The following is a 5,159-nucleotide window of genomic DNA, read 5'->3' as shown; positions in this document are numbered from 1 at the left end:
AACAAAATTACTCGTATTTGTTGTAAAACCATAAATGCGTCTACGTCAGTATGTGTCGTCTAGACAAATATGCAAGGCCGAATGCGGATTTCCGAAAATAGTACATGTCTTTTGTACGCAAAAGAGTTCTTTGCTGTGCAGTAGAAAATTACTCGCAATCGGCTTAAACTTTTATTTCGTTTATTTTCTGGAAACTTCTTCTTTAGAACCTTTATTTCACTTCTTAATTTATCAAAGTTTTATCTGTTTTGAAATAGTAGTATGATTGTCTATATACCCGCTTTCAATCCAGATGCACAAGGAGGTGAGGTAAACTATTTAGTGTAACTGGCCGAATAATTAATCGTTTCAACAATGAGTCCTCTCAGAATTGGTGACACTTACAGAGGACGCACATGGTAAAGAACACTTCGAGGACCAGATAGCCGGCAGTGTCCACGATGAAGCCAACAAAATACGAATCAATGGCCTGCCCCACTTAAATAATGGTGCCCATGCTGAAAAGAATACATATATGTGCTGAAAGAATATAATTCATATACACATGAACCGCGTTCTGGGGTTAAATGCATGTGCGTAAAGTGTCGTCCCAGATTAGCATGTACAGTCCGCAAAGGCTAATCAGGGACGATACTTTCCGCATAACCTGGATTTTTGCTAAGAAGAGACTTTCTTTAACGAGAAATATCAAACAAGCGCGAAGTATCGTCCCTGATTAGCCTGTGCTGACTTCAACGACGACGTTCGTACATTGTTCATACACACGAACAGTAGAGAATTTTAACTGCATATAAACGCCGAAAAAAGAAGATTTTTTGAATATTGTAATTGTGCAACAATTCTACAAGCGATAGTCGCGGGAAATCGAAATTGTTTAAATAAAATATTCACGAATGTATTGAGGTGACATTTATATCGTACAAGTTAATATTACAAAGACATTTTCATTACAAAATGTAGATGAGTACACCCCGAGTGTAAATTAAGAAAATATATTGCAATTAACTTTATATTAAAAGTCCATGCCTACATCCCGAACGCAGTGCCCAGGTACATCTGAGGGTAAATTAATAATATATTTCAATGAACTATATATACAAAGTCGATGCTTAAATTCCGAACGCAGTGCCGAGGTAACTCAGAGGAACCGCGTAGGACACCAGGGGCCAACATGTGGTGGTTACCAAGGAGTATCCTAGACCAAGAATCACCTGAAAAACAAAGAAACAGTGGACTACACCTTCCCCATATTTGTGGCCACAAAGTTTTTACATCACGCAGTTTAATATTTTTTGAGAATTATGAGTGTTCTGAACAATTGCCATCATAAATCAGAAAGCGGCAGAACTATTGCATACACGTACAAATGTATGAATATTGGAATGATAAAACTCGAGAAACAATATCAGGAAATATATTCTTTTTACCATCAGCTAGTATTTAATTTAAGGCAGGTCACCGCCTATACAATACATGAAATTACAAACAACAACACCATTTAATATAAAAAACATAAAAGCGACCAACTTCCAATAAATGCTCTGAATATGTAAAAAAATATATAACAAGACATTGCCAAGCAATATTGTCCCCTACCGGTGAAACTCCACCATTGTCAGTAAAAAAATATGGGTAGTCAATCGCCCGCCATAATGGTCAGACAGTAGCCCGTTTAATTGGTCAGTCAGTTGTTCGTTCTAATGGTCTGTCAGTTAATAGTTCTAATGGTCGGTCAGTAGCCCGATCTTTTGGTCAGTCAGTATTCCGTTATAATGGTCATTCATTTGCCCATTCTAATGGTCATTCAGTAGCCCGGTCTCTTTTAAACATATTTTATTTCCAAAATAGTTACACAACTACAGAACATATATAGAAATACAACTGTTTTGAAAAAAGGGTAGGACCTAAAGTTCTAACAACATTATTGGTGGTCTTTCCCTGATCTGTTATTTGCATTGCATATATTCGTGACGATAGCGTGATTTTGTAAAGCTGTAAGTTACATGGTCAAGATTACATTTGTATTAAGAAAGCAATATACAAGTGCGCAAGTAAAATACAAAAGAAAATCATGGTTTGTAAAGCATTGGAAATAAAACATACAGTACAACCTTGAGATAGTAAAGTCCTGTCCAGGAGAATATACATAACTATGCGCTACAACAACATTATGAAAAACGCATTTTCGTCTTAATAAATATCTGAACATTTTTAAAAATGAAGCAGTTGGTGTCATTATCTAACACGTCATTACCAAAAAGCATTGTATTGCAATTTATTTGTTCAATTGCGTGTAGGGTTTCAAAAAGAGTAGTACGTTGTTCAGAAAAGCGTGGACAAATAAAAAAGAAATGATACACTGATTCAACTTCTCCACATACGCATAAAGGTGAAGGTTCTAAGTGATTGATGAACAAGTGCAATTTCAAATCGCTACAGTTATTCCTTAGTCGAGCATGTAAAATGGAGATTTTCTATCACCAACATGAAAATATAAAAGAGTTTCGACATTTGGGAGAAATAATTGTTTCAATTTTATTTTGAATCTTGATAGAGAATCTAACAGTCTTATGTCGCGAGGTAAGTTGTTCCATAGATCTATAGCCGACGGGATAAATGAGCGTGAGTAAAGTTCCGTCCTTCTAGTAACGATTACATAATCATTTGCGTTCCTCAGGTTCCTAGCAGATTGTTGATAGACAGTTGCTGGTAGTAAATTTTGTAAGTAGTCTGGACATAAGCCATTGTGAATTGTGTACATATGTATAAGTTTTAGATACTTCCTGCGCTCGGCTAAACTATGCCAGTTGATTTCTGAATACAAGTTAGACAAAGAAACAGATTTAGTGAGACCTGTGACTATTCTTGCCGCTTCATTTTGTATTTTATTTAACATTTCTTTTTCGTAAAAAGCACATCCGTCCCAAACGACAGATGCATACTCAAGTAATGGTCGTAGGTGGGAAATATAAATTTGATTTAATGTTTTTCTTGAGACCATGTATTTAATTTTTCGCATAATTCCAAGTATTTTTGATGACGATTTTACTATATTAGTTATATGCTCGTGCCATTTGCCGTTTGAGCTGAGTGTAAGACCGAGGTGTTTGTGGTTTTCTACAAAATTGACCGGTACATTATTAAATAAAACATGTGGTTGGGGAACAGCATGGTGTGATGAAAACAACATAGCCACAGTTTTATGTGGATTAAAATCTACAAGCCATTGTTTTGCCCAAGTACTTATAACTTGTAGGTCATGGTTCAGAACATTTCAATGTTATATATATTTGAGGTAGTACATGAGAGGGAAGTGTCATCGGCAAAAAGGCGGGCAGTACATTGAAGGTGCTTGACTATGTCGTTTACATAAACAAGAAAAAATAATGGGCCTAGAACAGATCCCTGTGGAACACCGGCATTAAGCTCTAACGTTTGAGATATTGATGCTCCAACCACGACTTTGAGTGCGACTCCCTAGATAACTCCCTAGATAACTTTTAATCCAATTAAGTAAATTACCATCAAATCCATTTTGTTTAAGTTTGAAGAGTAGTCCTGTGTGCCAGACGCGGTCGAACGCTTTAGAAATATCACAGAAAACCATGCACGTGAGTTTCTTTTCATCTATACCTTTCGTTATTTGATCAAAAATGTCGATTAATTGGGCGACTGTGGAGTGACCTTTTAAGAAGCCCGACTGGTTGGAGTATATAAGTTTGTTAGCAAGGTGGTTGTATAAATGCTTATAAACTATCCTCTCCATCAGCTTGGTCTAATGGTCAGTCAATTTTCCAATCGAAAGGTCAGTCTGTTTCCTGGTCTACCTGTCACTCAGTTGTGCGTCTTAAGGTAGACCAGTTGACTATTCTTATGTTCAGTCTGTTGTCCAGTCAGTTGCCATTTCTTAATGTCATTCAATATAGCATATTCTAATGGTTAGTCAGTCGCACGTTTAATGGCTAGTCAGAAGCCCGGACTAATGGTCAGTCTGTTACCCGCTCTAATGATCAGTCATTTTCAGGTCCTTATTATCAGTCATTTACCCGTTCTAATGGTTTAGTCAGTTTCCTAGTTAATGGTCAGTCGGTAGCCCGGTATTATGGAAAATCCGTTGCCCGTTCCAATGTTCAGTTAGTTGTCCGTAGTCAAGTTAGTCAGTCAGTTGCCCGTGATAATGGTGAGTCAGTCGCCCGTTCTAATGATCCGTCAGTAGCCAGTTCTAATGGTCAGTCAGTAGCCTGTTCTAATGGTCAGTCAGTAGCCTGTTCTAATGGTCAGTCAGTAGCCTGCTTTAATGTTCAGTCAGTAGCCTGTTCTAATGGTCAGTCAGTAGCCTGTTCTAATGGTCAGTCAGTAGCCTGTTATAATGGTGAGTCAGTCGCCCGTTCTAATGGTCAGTCAGCAGCCCGTTATAATGGTCAGTCAGTAGCCTGTTCTAATGGTCAGTCAGCAGCCCGTTATAATGGGTAGTAAGCAGCCCGTTCTAATGGTCAGTCAGCACCCCGTTCTAATGGTCAGTCAGCACCCCATTCTAATGGTCAGTCAGTAGCCCGTTCTAATGTTCAGTCAGTCGCCCTTTCAAATGGTAAGTCAGTAGTCCGTTCTAATGGTCAGTCAGCAGCCCGTTCTAATGGTCAGTCATTCACCCGTTCTAATGGTTAGTCAGAAGCCCGTTCTTATGGTCAGTCATTTGCTCTTTCTAGTGGTCAGTTAGTCGCCCGTTCTAATGGTAAGTCAGTAGCCCGTTCGAATGGTCAGCCAGGCGCCCGCTCGTATGGTCAGTCCATAGCCCGTTCTAATGGCCACTCAGTACCCGTTATAATGGCCAGTCAGTAGCCCGGTTTATAAATCAGTCAGTTGTGTTTAATGAAACAATAAATGACAAAGTTGCAAAAAAGACAAGCTCAGAAGCACGCGCGCGCACATACATACACTTGACAATCGTGACTGCTGAGGGCTCAGCAACCATGGAAACCTATATATTTTAAATAGTCAATATTTTCAGGATGCGGCAGATACAGTAGCTGATTGTAGAAAATTAAATGCAACCTGTTCAAAAGTTTGGAAGTGAAAGTATGCCATGTTTTAATCAGGAATACTGTTAAACCTTAGCAATATGTATTGGCAAGTCAAGAAGGGCTGCAGGTTATGATGTT

Source organism: Dreissena polymorpha, chromosome 6 (genome assembly GCF_020536995.1).
Source record: "Dreissena polymorpha isolate Duluth1 chromosome 6, UMN_Dpol_1.0, whole genome shotgun sequence".
In the NCBI taxonomy this organism is placed as follows: domain Eukaryota; kingdom Metazoa; phylum Mollusca; class Bivalvia; order Myida; family Dreissenidae; genus Dreissena; species Dreissena polymorpha.
Note: the sequence above shows the minus strand (reverse complement) of the source record.